The sequence below is a fragment of the Panthera pardus genome, unplaced genomic scaffold (assembly GCF_024362965.1).
Source record: "Panthera pardus isolate Hobbes unplaced genomic scaffold, ASM2436296v1 HiC_scaffold_7, whole genome shotgun sequence".
Classification (NCBI taxonomy): domain Eukaryota; kingdom Metazoa; phylum Chordata; class Mammalia; order Carnivora; family Felidae; genus Panthera; species Panthera pardus.
In genome coordinates, this window is record NW_026527002.1 from 2,985,677 (window position 1) to 3,002,592 (window position 16,916).

The 16,916-nt window shown below is 40.4% G+C and overlaps 1 protein-coding gene across 6 annotated transcripts in view; it reads left to right on the top strand.

Moving 5' to 3' along the window:
• The window catches only part of SNTG1 (syntrophin gamma 1), an 881,864-nt gene that overhangs the window by 312,087 nt on the left and 552,861 nt on the right, over positions 1 to 16,916 (top strand). For all 6 annotated transcript variants that reach the window (XM_019428901.2, XM_019428905.2, XM_053896624.1 and 3 more), the window contains one exon: positions 2,648 to 2,723. The gene's annotated coding sequence lies outside the window, so the exon portion shown is untranslated. The remainder of the gene's footprint in view (positions 1 to 2,647; positions 2,724 to 16,916) is intronic.

Here is a 16,916-nt window from a genome sequence, read left to right on the forward strand (position 1 = left end):
ATGGCCAACTAATCTTGGACAAAGCAGGAAAGAGTATCCAATGAACAAAAGATAGTCTCTTTTTAACAAATGGTGCTGGGAGAACTGGACAGCAACATGCAGAAGGATGAAACTAGACCACTTTCTTACACCATTCACAAAAATAAACTGAAAATGGATGAAGGACCTGAATGTGAGATAGGAAACCATCAAAACCCTAGAGGAGAAAGCAGGGGAACACCTCTCTGACCTCAGCCACAGCAATTTCTTATGTGACACATCCCCAAAGGCAAGGGAATTAAAAGCAAAAGTGAACTATTGGGACCTCATCAAGATAAAAAGCTTCTGCACTGCAAAGGAAACAACCAACAAAACTAAAAGGCAACCGACAGAATGGGAAAAGATATTTGCAAATGACATATTGGACAAAGGGGTAGTATCCAAAATCTATAAAGAACTTACCAAACTCAATACCCAAAAAACAAATAATCCAGTGAGGAATTGGGCAGAAGACATGAATAGATACTTTTCTAAAGAAGACATCCAGATGGTTAACAGACACATGAAAAGATGCTCAACATCACTCCTCATCAGGGAAATACAAAATCAAAACCACACTGAGATATGACCTCACGCTGGTCAGAGGGGCTAAAATGAACAAATCAGGAGACTATAGGTGCTGGAGAGGATGTGGAGGAAACGGGAACCCTCTTGCACTGTTGGTGGGAATGCAAACTGGTGCAGCTGCTCTGGAAAACAGTGTGGAGCTTCCTCAAAAAGTTAAAACTAGATCTACCCTATGACCAAACAATAGCACTGCTAGGAATTTACCCAAGATATACAGGAGTGCTGATGCGTAGGGGCACTTGTCCCCAATGTTTATAGCAGCACTTTCAACAATAGCCAACTTACAGAAAAAGCCTAAATGTCCATCAACTGATGAATGGATAAAGAAGATGTGGTTTATATACACAATGGAATACTACTTGGCAACGAGGAAGAATGAAATCTGGCCATTTGCAACAACATGGATGGAACTGGGGGGTATTATGCTAAGTGAAATAAGTCAGGCAGAGAAAGACAGATACCATATGTTTTCACTCATGTGGTTCTGGAGAAACTTAACAGAAGACCCTGGGGAGGCGAAGGGGAAAAAAAGTTACAGAGAGGGAGGGAGGCAAACCCTAAGAGACTCTTACATACTGAGAACAAACTGATGGTTAATGGGGGGGTGGGGGAGAGGGGAAAGTGGGTGATGGATGTGGAGGAGGACACTTGTTGGGTTGTATGGAAACCAATTTGACAATAAATTATATTCAAAAAAAATAAAACCAACTAAAAGCATAAAAAAAAAACCCTCCAACAAACAAACAAAGCAAAGCCACAAGCTCAGCCCACAGTCATGGGATCGCAGGCAAGGGATCCTACAGGTGCCCGTACACGAGGGCGTGGGATTCTAGAGGGCCGTCAAGAATTCTTGCTACCATAGCCCAGAAGCTTATATACTCTTTAGGGTTCTCAACATGGCTGAGATTCAGATTTCTCTGTGGAGCTTATTAAAAAGTCATATAGGGGGCGCCTGGGTGGCTCAGTCGGTTAGGCGTCCGACTTCAGCTCAGGTCACGATCTCGCGGTCCGTGAGTTCGAGCCCCGCGTTGGGCTCTGGGCTGATGGCTCAGAGCCTGGAGCCTGCTTCCGATTCTGTGTCTCCCTCTCTCTCTGCCCCTCCCCCGTTCATGCTCTGTCTCTCTCTGTCTCAAAAATAAATAAAACCTTAAAAAAAAAGTCATATATTCATATTCATAGGCCTCTGGATAAATCTGAATCGGGTTCAGATTTGGATGCATCTGTCGAATCTGAGATGTATCTTTGATGAGCTACGAAGTTTCTCTGCAGCCAGCTGTATGCCTTTGGAACTTCTTTTGATAAGGACTGCTCTATTCAATGTGACATTTCACCTGCCTACCCTTTTATTAAAGTAGTACAAACTGAGTACTACTCAAAAGTAGTACTACTGAGTACTCAAAACTACAACTGAGTTCACGAGAGGACAAATAGCATAAACGGGAGCATTAAAAATGAAGTGGCCAAAGCTGAAACATCATTCTGGCCTTCGGAATTAGCAAGCTGTTGCCCAGGCCTGGATGTGTAGAAGCTAACCCCCTTCTCCTTCATGATAAAACCGAGTTAATAGCTATGCCTCATTAAAAATAATCACTTCATGGCATCAAATCAATATGCCATTCCTCACAAGGAGTGCTTTTAAATATTATCAATAATTTAAACTCAGAGTCTAATTCTAAGGGCTGTGGAATTGGCAGCTTATATCCAAATGCCAACTACTGGCAGATACAATGTTGGGAAGATTACCAAATATGCTTTTGTACTTTTTTTATAAGCCAATTTCCCCAAAATGTGTTCTGCAGAACTCAGTCTTATAACATTAGCCATTTGGGAAATACTCAGCTATTTCCCCTCTTGATGATTCACAAGGTTTTGAGTTACTCCCAGAAATTCACAAAGAAATCTGGTAAAAATTGAATATGTTACACATGTAAATGGGATGCATGTCTTCCTTACGGATAAAGCGAACACATTTCGGTGTGTAGATTTTATTGCTTCTATTTTGAATGCTCATAGGACTTTTTATTTCTGCTTTTGCATCTAGACTGCTCTCCAGAATGTTGAGATTGCCAGAGAAGTGACATCTGAAAAGGGAAAATAATTGCTCTACCTAAATTCAGGTAAGACCGTTACTTTTCAAGAATGTGAGTGAGTTAATGAAAAAAAATAATCATTTTTCTACATGTCTATTGTAAGTTGTTTGCTTCAGTAGTAAGCTTTATGAAGCTTCTTTGCTCTAGAACCATATAACAAAATTCACTTTGTTTTTAATTTCCTGACTTCGGGAGGACAGCAGCACTCTGAACACATGGCAATGTTCAGTGGTTAGACTATGTTTGGACATCGCTTTCCACCATATTTATTTAAGCAACTGTATTAAATTTATGTTGTTCCTTCGATGAGCACCATTTAGAGGAAGGAGCAATATAAATTAGTTTTTTCTAAAGCTTGCTTCATGAGGTGAGGGGTCCATGACTTCTCATCGGGGTGAGAACTGGTGTCCCACACTGCTGTGAGCCTGCGGTCCTGGAGAAAGCGTAAATGGGTGACCATACAAGGGGGGCCTTGGCAAAATGTTGTAAAATGCTTCACAACACCAGAGTCCTGGGGATGGTCACGTTCTTTGTTGTTTATTCAGAAGAGAGGAAGAGAAAGTGGAATGAAAATTTGTGAAGTAAATGAAACATGCTTTCAGTAAGGGAACTTGAGTCATAGGCCAGGCAGGTGGAAGTTGAGTATGTCTCTGAGTTCAGCGCTAGGACAAATGTTACTTTTGGAAGGGCTCATACTCTCTTTGCTAGAAAAAGCAAAACATGGTCATGAAAGGTTAGGATTAAAGTCACTAGAGCTACTCTCCTCACCAATTTTCACAGTGTCTTTGAGTTCTTATTTCCTGTCATGCGAGCACTTGCGTTGTGGTTTCAGTGAGAATCAGGAAACTCATCGTCGTCCATTACGTTGAAAGGAATGTTAACACTGAAAGGCGTGTTGTGTACATATTGTGGTATTAAGTTATATTTAAGCGTAATATTAAAATGGCAGGAATGCTTTTGCGTATATGTCCGTGTGTCACGAGGACCATAGAGCTCTAGGACCAGAAATGCGTTTGCGCAGCTGGCCTATAGATGGATTTCGCAGCCTGGGTTCTCAAGGAGTGCGGCAAGGTTCGGAGCCACTTAAGATTACAAGCAATTAGATCTAGAGTTGTTCTGGTTACTGAATATTCTAAATATTTACAAATAATATTTAATGGAAGCCGTGTAGTGCTCTATCAATCACGGCGGCACCCAGATAGGGATGGATCCCTAATACTTCCTTTCGCACCGAATCCTGATCCCTGACCACCTGAGTGCAGGTAGTCTTTGTCCTCCTCCTAAAACACAAATCATTGTCGACATTTGCATAAGCTCAGAAAATTCTAATGCACATTTTCCGAGTAAGCACAAAGAACACATTCTAGTGCAGCAGAAAATTATATTCAAGGCTTTCAAATGATTTTTCATTGCTAGACTGTGTGCATCGTTAGGTCTTTTCTTCAAATAAAATATCACAGGCAAGCCCAAAAGATGAAGGAGAGGGGTGATAAAAAAAATGTTATTGAAACAGGAGTGGGTGTTCTAGAACTACTTGGCCTCTCACCACTGCCTTTCCTTACCTCTGAATCCACTCCTCTCTCCCCCAAACCCTACAAACCTGATGGTTGTCACTGTTTCCTGGAGGCCTGTGATTCTCTGGCATTTCAGGCCTTCCTTTGAAAGCCCATGTGGAAGTGTTAACTTAAACAGAGACAGAGAGCGAACCATAGAAGCGGGAACTCAGGGGCGCCTGGGTGGCTCAGTCAGTTAAGCGTCCGACTTCGGCTCAGGTCGTGATCTCCCAGTTCGTGGACTCCAGCCCCGCGTCGGGCTCTGTACTGACAGCTCAGAGCCTGGAGCCTGCTTCGGATTCTGTGTCTCCTCTCTCTGTTCCTCCCCTGCTCATGCTGTGTCCCTCTCTCTCTCTCGCAAAAATAAATAAAGATTTAAAAAAACTAAACACATAAAAGAAGTGGGAACTGCCAAAACTATGCTGTGCTCGCCAGAAAGGGGCAAGCGATTGCTCTGCAAGAGACATTGTCTGTTACCTACTGAGGTTTCCCGGTGTCAGGCCTGGCCCCTGTGTGCTTTCACTTCACCCTTGTGGAAGGCTCGCGGGACAGGATTTCAGAGTATCATACCCTGCAGATTCCGTCTGTAGCCTGAGGAAAGTTACGTATCATAAATGAAAGCAGGGAGAAAGGCGGTCAGAAGAAGAGTACTGAAAATTCATTTGAAGATGGCGGTTCCATCGTCACAGCACCTCACAAAAAATAGTTAATATTTTATTTTTAAAAATATCTCTAAATACATTTCAAACATTTTTCTATCTTCTGAGGTAGATATCTTTGCTTTCATGTTTTTTAAAAAATTTTTTAGTTTAACATAATCTGTTGGCAAGCAACACGTCTCAATTGATATTGTTTTGAGACAGGATGAGTAAAGAGGAGAAATACTAAACGTGGTCTAATAACACATAGCCGACCCACATTGCCTATTTTCTGATACTTTGTGATGAGGGAGCATAAGAGGCTGCAAACACTGCCCCTCTGCCTTCTTCCCACCCCCCTCCCCCCCCCCACCCCCCAGGTGGAAAGTGTGTGATATCCCTTGAGCACTCCTGGCTGGCCAAGAACAAAGGAAAGGGGAAAAACAAATGGTTAACTGAGGGAGATCACAGTCCCACAGGGCCCGAGTCTCCATCTATTTACAAATATCTTAGTGAATCGCAAGAAAAGGGCAATCTTATCAATAGGCTAATCTCCAGAAACCTATAGACTCCGTTTCCTGGAGCCCCAACATCATCCCTCCATAGTGATGTGGGAAACAAAGGCAGAAGGAAATGGCAGACAGAACTCAATTTCCTTATAACCTGCAACCCATTGACAAATATCTGAGGCAGGCAGAGTAAATTGCTCCAAGAACTCTCTACTGTCTTAATGCTAATGCTTTGCTAGAGGGAAAAACAACCTTAGCTTGACAACAGTTAGGCCTCCAGTATCCTGTGAGTGTTCTTTACCATACGAAAGTCTCACTGGAAACTTCCCCTGACTTTACCTCCCCCGACTCCATATAACCAGTATATAACCAGTCCCTCCTCACGGTCCAGGGGCAGCTCTTCCGGCCACAGGTCTTATCCCCGTGCTTTAATAAAATCGCTTTTTTGCACCAAAAACATCTTCAAGAATTCTTTCTTGGTCGCCGGCTCCAGACCCCACAAATTCCACTATCACCCCAAAACCTCACCACTTGGCACATATGGGCTATTTCAAGATGACACGTCTTAACACGTACTGTCATTGGATTTTTTTCTAGTCTCTGACCCGACCTGTAGAATTTCACTTGTGCCTCCCAAGTATTCATGCTCATAGTTGTCCACATGGAAAGCTCAACGGGCTTTATGTTTGAATGGAAAACAGCCCCATGAGCAAGAGCAACCTGGATGTCCGCTGGGTGAGCAGCTGTCCCAGCCTGGTCACCTGTCCCTGCTTTGTGCCGCCTGCCCTCTCTACTTGGCTAAAGGAATTTTCCTGGGCTTTTTTTTTTTAAACTGCCAGAACGAGACTACTATAATATAAACAGTTAATATTTGAATGTATAGGTTTTATGCTATTTATGCTCGTACTGCTTTTCTGTGCTGTCAGGGATGTCTGAGCATCTGATTTTTTTCTTCTTCTTCTTGACATATTTCCAATGGTCTTTCTGCAGCCCATTCCCTTTGTGTCGCATGCTGCATCTGTTACCAGGGTGCAACATCTCTGGGCCCATTTGCCACCGGAATTATTAGTCAAACCCCCAGTCCTTTCAGTCCTCTTTGTGAGTTTAGTCATTGGCTTCAGTGATCAAACATCTCTTATTTTGGGTTTTGCTGGCTCTATTGTCTATCCTGGGTAAAGTGACACAATCAGCAAACACAAAAGAAGCTTAGCATTGAGCACAAAACTTTCTTAATGTTTTTTGGCCAAGCTATGGTCCCCATCTACCTTTTTAAACAGGGATTTGACTGAATAAGTTGCCTGTGGGAGGTGTGGCTCCTGGCCAGGGTGCAGAGCCATGGGGTGCCCTGCTGACTCCTGTTTTGGTTTTGTTTGCTTTCTGTTTTCATGAGCGTTCCAGGGAAGAAATCAGAGTCTCTTTTTGTAACCCCAGGATCTACCATCATGCCAAGAGGTATAGGGTCCCAGTAAATATTTCAGAAAAATTAATAAATTGATGAAAATATTTTTGGAGCAGCATTCTGTGCATTTCAAAGACATTCACCCATAGTTGAGAAAAACCTAGCTACATTAAAAAATGTACTCTCCTTTCCATTTCCCAGCCAGTATGAGTAGATTTCTAGTAGTTCTTGGTATTGCTTTCTTTCATGAACAGGTTAATGTAGGTTGCTTCAGTCTTGGTAATTCCATCTCCCCCTATCCTGGAAAACTCAGCAAAGAGAAGATTGGTTAATTCCGGCCACGTGAAGACTATTGGTGGCCTCTCAGGGCTCAAGGTACATAGTCATGTTATCTGTGTCTGCCTGTGAAGAAGATTCACAAGAAAATCTTTAGGTCGCCATCAGATACCTTTGGTGATATTGGAAACAACAACAAAAAGGTCTAAAGAAATGTCATAAATCTAATGACTTTAGCACTCGTCCCTGTATCACAGCTACAGAGTAATATTGGGGAAATCCTGGAGTATGGTAACCAAAATGATGGAGGGATTCAGCGCCCGCTTGGCAGAATGGACCTAGTTCATATACTGTCCACATTCTCTCAGTCCTGTCCAGGTTTTCAACTTTCGCTGCTTTCCTTGCATTGGGGCTAGAATATTCCTGGAGATGGCTCATACCATTCCCATGGATATAGAGCCTCTGCTGCCGTCGGTGCCTTATTTCCTACCAGTAGCCTTTCCTACTGCTGCGCACAAGGGCCTGTCTCGAGCATAGTCTCTGTTTTTCCCACGAAGGAGGAGCTACAGAAGCTAGAGCCCATGGTCCAGCCTAAGTGGGCCCCTGGAGTCCCCAGCTTCCCGGCATCTGCTCAGAGACACTGGTTGCCCCAGGCAGAAGTCTAAAGGATTACCAGCCCATTAGGCAAACACTGGCCAATGAGACCGGCTCAGGGGTGACTGTGGGAGGGAGAGGGGTGCCCTCAGAGAGGCCCCCGAGCACAGAGGAGCCACGCACTTGATTTAATTTGCCTTCAGGTTCACTGTGCACTAACGTTCCGTAGGTGTTTCAGAGACGTGGTGTCCCGTAGCTCTTACCAGAGTGTCATGCAGAGTCTTAACCACCCAACCACATTCCCTGTGCTTCGCCTCTTTCGCCCTCCTCCTTTCCTTCTGAACTCTTGGAAACCGTTGTTTTTGTTTTGTTTTCGTTTTTGTTTCTGTTTCATCATCTCCAGGGTTTTGCCTTTTCCCAGATGTCGTGCAATAGGAATCACGGAGCGTGTCGCCTTTTCAGCCTGAATCCTTTCACTTAACAAAATGCGTTTAAGAGCCATCGTGTTTTTTTTCCGTGGCTTCCTTTTTATCCAAATAATGTGCCACGATATAGATGTACCACAGTTTATCTATTCACCTACCCCTGAAGGAAATTATGGAGAAAGCTTCCATAAACTTAAATGAAGGTTTAGTACATTGTCAGATCAGTTGGCTGGATATCTAGTAATGCCACTGCTGTATCATATGGTAAGAAGACAGAGAGTCTTGTAAAAACCAATACATTCTTCAAAAGTGGCTGTGGCACGTTCCATTCTTACCAGCAGTGAAGGAGATCTCCTACTGTTCCACATCCTTGTCAGCGAATGATACTGTCAGTTCTAAAATTTCGTGTGTTTTTGTAAATATTTAGCTTCTCTAGTGTCTTTTTAAAAATTAGGAACCAGGACATTAGCACGCCTAAAAAATATACTCTCATAGTGAGTAGAGACATTTCCCGCCCCCAAAACAATAGAGCTTATTAACACAGTATCAAACAAATATACATCAGGAGGGATATTTGGTGGGGGACACAGACATGAAAGAGTTACTAACAAAATCAAAGTAGTCATAAATTCCAAATGGACAAAAGACCTAAGTGGGTAAAATAGGTGATGGGGATTAAGGAGGGCGCTCGCAGAATGCTGGTGAGCACTGGGCGATGTATGGAGGTGTTGAAGCACGATGTTGTCCACCCGAAACTAACATGACAGTGTATGTTAACTAACTGGAATTTAAAGAAAAGCTTTTCAAAACTTTTCAACTTCGAATTTAAAGAAAAACTTTTCAATTAAAAATAATAAATCTATGTGTGTCAAACAGAAAAAAAAAGTAGTCATAATTAGTGGGAAGTTTTATGAAGGAAAGACTAAGTGGCCCCTGGAGAAACCAGATGAGATTCCTTATTCTTCCCCTTGCCCCTCTTGTCTCTCCCCCTTCTTATTTTCCTCCTCCTTCTCCCTTTCCCTCCCTCCCCCCCCCCCAAAACTGAGAACCTGGAGGAAATTTTAGGGGTGCCTAACATTTAAGCTTTAGAACAAACAAATTTGAAAATGCAATTATAAATAACACAAAATAATGCCTAGATGAACAGATTCAATATGAGGCCTTTTCACCAACTCATGGTATGTACACCTCGTCAATACTTGATCAACAACCTCTCAGCAAACTGTGGGCACATAATTTCTTTGGACATTTCTTACTCTTGAAATACCAGCTGTTCGTAACATCCACAACCACTCACTCTTCCTGTATTTTCACCTATGTTCTGATGATTATTTTGGTTCTTCCTATCTTGGTCTATTTTTGAACTGAAAAAATCTATATCTTGATCTATATCTTCAACTGAAATCAAGAGTCAGATGCTTAACTGACTGAGCCACCCAGGCACTCCTGTATGGACTAATTCTTTCCAAGAATGTTTTTTACTCTAGTAAAAGCCTCCTTATCGTGTAAGAACCAAACACAAATCCTACCACCTTCCACAAATTTTTCAGATGTCCCATTCCTAATTAATTATTCTTTTCCTATACACATACATGATGACATTTTAGATTATTTCTGTCTGTTTTCCCTACCAAATTGTGAACTCCTGAAGGGAGCGTATTGGATTTACTCTATTACTAACAATACCGTTTAGTCCAGCTAAATTTATCCAGCCTGTCAGAACCAGGAGTCTCCAGTCTCTATTGGTGGCAACTGCCCTGGGCACGGTTTCCAATTATCTAAATCTGGCTCAGATTCCGTGTCTCTACACATCTTCTCGTCTCCCATCTCATTTTTCTGTCCCTTGCACCCCTCAGATACTATGTCTAGCTATTTGGACATGAACTTGGTGTTTGATTTTCCTAATGGACTTTAACATAAATTTGACCCCTGGTTCTTTTAATTATCTTGATATAATTCTAGCATTCTTGTTTTTGCACATACTAAAGCTCCAGGAGCAACCATTTAGCTAGCATTTTCATTGTTCCACATCTATAAATAGGCAGAGAGGGAGGCTCAGGAGAGTTCATAAGGTGCTATTTGCATACCATACATTCTCATTATTTTTTTAATTGAATTGAGTTTAACTGGCATTTACAACATTCATTGATTCAACAAGTTAACATTTTGAGTATTTAGAGAAGAAAATAACACTAGTACAATGAATATTGGTTAACAGGTTTTTAATTTCTTTTTTAAACTAGGTGAGAAAATGCAAAATTCAAATCTGTAAGCTTTTTTACTGATGGATAATACTTAGTGACAGATGTATAAAAAATGAGATGCTTTTGAATTATATTACCTTTTAGTCTTTTACAAGTCCAATTTGGATGTTTCCACATATTAATTTTTAAATAACACTGGAGGAAAATCAACAGTTTGAGAAGAGGCCAGTTGGCCCAATGAAGAAACACAGTTCCATTGAAATGAATGTCATGACACAATACAAGAATTATTGTGCTATTTAAAAATGAAGCCAGATTTTAAAAATTATCCTACACCTGTGTGTCACAGTATATAATTCCTGAACTCTGTGGAGCAAAGTGGTAACATTTGAATAAGAACATAAGATTGTTTTATAAAGTTAGATCAAAATGAACAAACTCTTTATTTTAAAAACAAACGACATCTACAAAGTGAGAATCCTGGTCTAAATTGCTATGTATTGAAGAGACAGAGAGAAATGAATATATAATATTCACCTGTCATTTGTATGGCACTTCATATATATTTTTTTTTAATTTCAGTGCAGCATCCAGCTTTTGATATATGGATGGCAGGTTTTGTTATTGCCAATGGCATTTCCCCTAATCTATATATTGAGATAATGGCGGATCAAGAATTGCCTCTTCAGGATTCAGTTAACTATCCAATATTTTTTCACTGCATGGCCCGACTATATTTATTAGTTCAGAGTATGAAGAATCTGAGGAATGAGTCCTCAGTTAAATAACATAATTAATGAAGATGAAATGGAAGAGATCAACATATAAAATATGGGTAGATGTTACTAAATGAAAATTATTTTATGATTATGTCTGATAAAAACGGCCCCAACCATAACAAGAAAATATTTTTTCTTGAAAAATCTGTGTCCACAGACTCACACAGACACCCACCTCTTAGAATTACTTCACACTCTCTTGGTTTCACCTATGTCTTTTGGTCACTGATTCCAATTTCAGTCACTCCTACAGTGGTGACGTCTATCTGGACTTGGAAATAGTTTATGCAGGTACAAGTCACCAGCTCCTTATCTTCTTTCTGCATGTTGTACCCTTCAGCTTTTGTCTCCTTCCTGGACATTTCTGAGTGAGATGAGACATCAAAAAAACAAAAACAAAAACAAAAACCCAGAAGTACTATGGAGTTGACGATCCACAAGACAAGTCTTTGACCAAGTGGGGGGGCCAGACTCAATGGATGCCTTCTTTTCTCCTCTTTCCTCGGAGGCACTGTCCCGAGAAACTCAACATTCACGAGCGCTTCATACCAAGTGGTGGCCAACTCTGGACCAGATCCTTTTACCCTTTCATCCCAGAAGGTCGTAATTCCTAATCTGCCCAGTCTCCCCACCTTTCCTGATCTCCTGAACCTTCCAACTATTGTCTCTACTATTCACTTTGGCCAGCAGCAGAATCTGTATCTCTTCAAGTGCCATGAATACTCCCTTCACCCTCATGCTCCAGTTCTAACCTGGACGTCCCCTGGGGACAATATTTCCTCTGCAGACTTCTCAGATGTGATTGCCTCTTGTACGGCTCAAGAGCCACTAGACCTGGAGGCGGGCATGTGTTCACCTTGCTCCTCTTTGCTCGTTGCTTCCCTGATTTGTTTCCTCTTCCTTTTCTTATAGACTGCTGCTCCTTTGCAATGCATTCCATCAGATTTTATTGCTAATATACACGATGATACCATCTACTGAAACGTGGACACTGTTGCTCATTCACTAAAGATGTTAGCATCTGTCTAATGGTGTTTTTCTACACGATTTGGGCAGTCACTGTGTGTTAGCATTTATGTAGAAGATCTGAAACTCTGAGCTTTCAGGTCTCCACCTCTTCCCTTTCAGTCATTTGTCCCTCTTCCACAACCACCAGTTCTGTTAATTTCTAAGAGTGCATTGTCGCCTTTTGCTGTACCATCACTAAAGTCTGTTTTTTGACTCTATGTGCTACCTTTACAATTCCCTTACTTTAGTGACTCTATATTAGAGTTTGCTGAGGACTTCTAATCCATCAACCTTTTACCCTTATCACTGTCTTTCACCGGTTATGTCTTCTCATTCATCTTATCTAACTTGGATTCCATAATGCGTCAGTGTAGTATCGATCGTGCATCTATTTTTTTTTACCTTTCTTTCCTTTTCTAATACTCACTGGGAAAAACCTTAACCAACGTTAAAATATCTTCCTATCTGCTTACCCAAGTAGCAGAATAGGGTAAAGGAAAACATACGCTCATGCTGGTAAGTCCACTTTTAATTTTTGAGTCCAAACCTCAGTCAACTCATAACTATCACTTGTTAGTAATCATTTGTCTCAGTTGGCTCTTTAGATCTTCATTCTCCCCAAAACTTTCAGCAAGCCTCCCCCCATCATTTATATCTAATAATCTTGCTTTCACTTTACTATAAGAGAAGCAATAAGAAGTAAATTGCCTTGTCTGTTTCTGAGGAACTCTGACAAACTGCCTGCATCCCTACCTATCTCTCTCTTGTTACTGTGAATGGAATGTTTATGCTCCCATCTGAGCCCCACACTCTTCCTTTTCATATTGGATTCCATCTTTCTTCACCAGCTTAAGGACTTTCCTCCTGAATTATCCAAGTGTCTCCTTCTGTTCTATTTCTGTGTTTCCATCACAATATAAACATGGCTGTGTCTGAAAATTAACAATAAAACCCCTCCTTTAATTCCACTTATTATCCCTCTAGTGTAGTCTGAAAGTTCTGTTTTCCTCAAATTGTCAAACTCCTCAAAGTAGTTGTAACTATTCCGTGTTTCCAAATATTCATATCTTAGTCATTCCTGAAACTGTTATTCATTTATTCACTCCTGAAACACCATTCCACTGAAACCCTTCTTATAGAGGTCTAATATATATATTTTACCCCTTTATTCTCCATTTAAAATATCCTCCCTCATGCCTCATTAATTCAATACCATTGATATTGCGTTTAAAGATCGTTTCAACAATATACATTGGAGCCCCAAAGGCAAAGCAATGGCTATAGTTGCTATAATATTGAACATCTTGAAAAACAATGTTAAAATGCTCTCAGTTCAGGTTTAAATATATTTTTCATGGAATTTATGAGTTTTTCTTTTTTTCCTCATGATTATTTATTCTCATGAGGTTCTCAATTTTTACCAATATTTTAAAACTGTGACTGTTCAATTTTAGTGTAACAAAGAACACTTTGAGGCTTTTTTTTTATTCAAGTAGATAGTTTTGTGACATTAATTTTTCTGAGGATGATCAATGCCTTTCATAAAGTGATGAAGTTGTAAAGTGTGCTTAGGAAATACTTGTAGCTTGTGTTGAAAGTTGTATCTCTAGATTTAGACTGCAGAGGTCAAAAGTTGATGTCGTCATTCACCAGCTATCAGACCTCTGACAACTTCTTAACCCTCTGACTCTTAGTTCCCTCATAGGTAATAGGGTTATGGAAAGAATAAATGGATAATTCAAGTGAAGTGTTCAATGTAACATCCATCAAATATTAAGCAAATAATGTTACTAAATGGATTTAAATACTAAATCTTTCACTTTAAAGCTTATAAATGATTTTTTCAAAGTGCTGTATTTAAACTTTTATTTAATTTTTGTACTAGCCCTGTGAGGAGATGGTATTCCTTGGCTCATTATATAGCTGATAAAATAAAAAATAGGAAGCATCAAATTGTATACAGCCATTTCGGTATAAACTCATAATGCAATTGTTTCACAGAATTTGTACATTTGGACCATTTGCCACACTTTTGCTCTGTGCTCAAAAGCAATCCTGAGTAATACCATAGTGTTAAAGAAGGCATTTTTTTAAGTTTATGAAGGGTAATTTGAGGGACACCTGGGTGGCTCAGTTGGTTAAGCGTCTGACTTCCGCTCAGGTCATGATCGTGTGGTCTGTGAGTTGGAGCCCCGTGTTGGGCTCTGTGCTGACAGCTCAGAGCCTGGATCCTGCTTCGGGTTCTGTGTCTCCTTCTCTCTGCCCTTCCCCCTCTAGTGCTCTGTCTCTCTCTCAAAAATAAATAAAATTTAAAAAAAAAGGAATGGTAATTTGACACAAGCACCATAGTTAGGGAAGGTAAATTGATATCTATAGTAAGTATCTATTCCACAAAGAGCCAAATGTTCCCCCTTCCATAATGACAGCAGTCCAATATAAACAATCTGCCACCTGTCAGCTAGCTGATCACCCCAGGAAATGGTGTCGTATTAGCAGTAGCTGTATCCAGTTCAGCCTGGATGAGTGGAAACCCATGTTGTTCAGCCCATGAATGGCCTCCATCACTGCCTCCATGACCATTTTGTTCACTAGCGCATGGGATATAACAGTAATGGCTGGGGAAAGAGACTAAGTGATATCAACAGAATGGGTTGTCCTATCCTTATTAAAATATTCCTCTGCTGAAGTCACTTGTTGGAAATCATTCAAATATCTTCACATTCTACACCATCCTAGATTGGACCACCCATATCCCCCTTTCCCAGACCTCCTTGTCAAGATATTCCTGTCATACTTCTTCAAATTCTTAACCATTCACCCAAGCCATTAGCCTCAGCACACAAATCAATCAGATTGTAAATCATCTCTTCTTCCAGGCAAAGCGAGCAACCAGGTAGGTATACTGATCCAAATTCTGCCCACCGGTAATATTTTACTTTATTATTGTCTTCAGGACTCTCCTAGAATGAGGGTGTAGCACCCCATCTGTCTACCTTTGCGTAGTGTCTATAATATCACACAACTACACCTATAAACCAAGCCTGGGTTTTTTCATTCTCAACCAACGTCATCAAAGGGAACTCCTCATAAGGCCACAGATGCAGGCTGGGAGAGAAGCGAGCATAGCAGGATGGGGACAATGAGCATTAGGCCACTTCTTTATGCTGTCTCAAGGCTGTCTTTGGAAAAACTTCTGTTGTGGGAATGATGGGATGTACATTCCAAGAACAGGAGAAGAGGTGTAGAGCTTCTAGTAGCCTGGGTCCAGCTTATAGGCCGGTCAACTAGCCCTCATGTTCTCACATTTATGTCCTCCAATAACCAGGGACACTATAAGACCATGCCAGAATGCTGTGTTAATTCTGTTTGCATCTAGTTACTTTGTGATATAATATTAGGTATATATATATATATATATATATATATATATATATGCACACACACACACACACACACACACAGTAGAATTGAATATTGAATATATTTCAGAAGAAAAACAATTTTGAGTAAGTATGAATATTGAATATTCTAGGCATAACATATCATATCTTTACAAAAAAAGTATAAAAATAAAAAGGGAAAGGATCTTAAATTGCTATTGGTAGTAGATCTAAGAATTGATGTTCTTGGAATCCCCATTCTAGATTCTAATCTAAATAAAATTCTAATCTAAGTTAGTTTGCCTCTAGAGCACGTGTGAGTGGAGGTTATTTAGTGAACAGCGGGAGCATCTTTGATTATGTTAGGGGTATTTCCGATTTTCCATTTGAAAATTAAATGATCCATAACATTTATTTGGTGGCTTTCATTCATTCACCCATTCAAAAGTATGTGTTGAATACTCATCAGGTATACTAGGTTCTCTGTCAACCATAGGCATTCAAATATGAATGAGCTATAAATCACTGCCTTTATGGAGCTTGTGACTAGTGGATTTAACTGAGTGTTTCTAGAGGTAGGTCAGCAATCCGATTCTGATTCCTCCTAGAACAATTTTATGTTTCACTGTATAAGATGCCAGGTCTGGTGCAAAATTCAGCTTCTCACTGTGTTTTACAGTCTTCACCTTCCTATATCAAAGAGGGCAGTGGGAATGAAGAAGGGTTCCCATGTTCCATGAAACATGTTCCATGTTTTCAGTTCTTAGGGTTACCATGTAGGTTAATTTTTATTCAGCGTGTCAAAAAAATAAAATGAAATTTTGAAGTTATCTTCAAAAGACAGCTTTTTATGTCACAAACTCACAAACTCGAACTCATCCTACCTGCCCTACTCAATTAATAAGTAATAGCTGTGTACAATTAAAATAAAGACATAGTCATTTAAGTCTGCTGTTGGTGCCATCACTAATCAGTAAGGGTGTGACCACTTCCAATCAGCTTGAATGCATAGCTCTAGTTGATTTACCTTTTCTCTGAGAAAATGAGTAACGAATTGGCTGTAACTAACAGGTCATCAATCAAATGGATGTTCTTTTCCATTTGAAAGTCTGAGAAAAATATAGTCACAGAAAGTACTCTTTGTTTCTGTAGTTGCCTGTGTGATACAGTGGTGCATTGTTTCAAACAAGCTTCTTGCACGCTCTTGTAGAAGATTTGTCAGCCAGTTTAATGCTTCCTGTTGACAGACACAGCAAGATTCTGCACACATCACAGAAGTGCTATGCCTGGTCATTTGGGGCAAGAGCTATTAGCAACACAGTGTAACAGGCTCCAAGTGATGAGGTGGCCACCTGCTCACTCTTTCAGTAGACGAAGCCAGGTAGCTAGAATATCTGTAGGAAAAAGGTGCAATGACAAGATAATAAGAGTAAATTGGGCTTAGATGGAATGGTG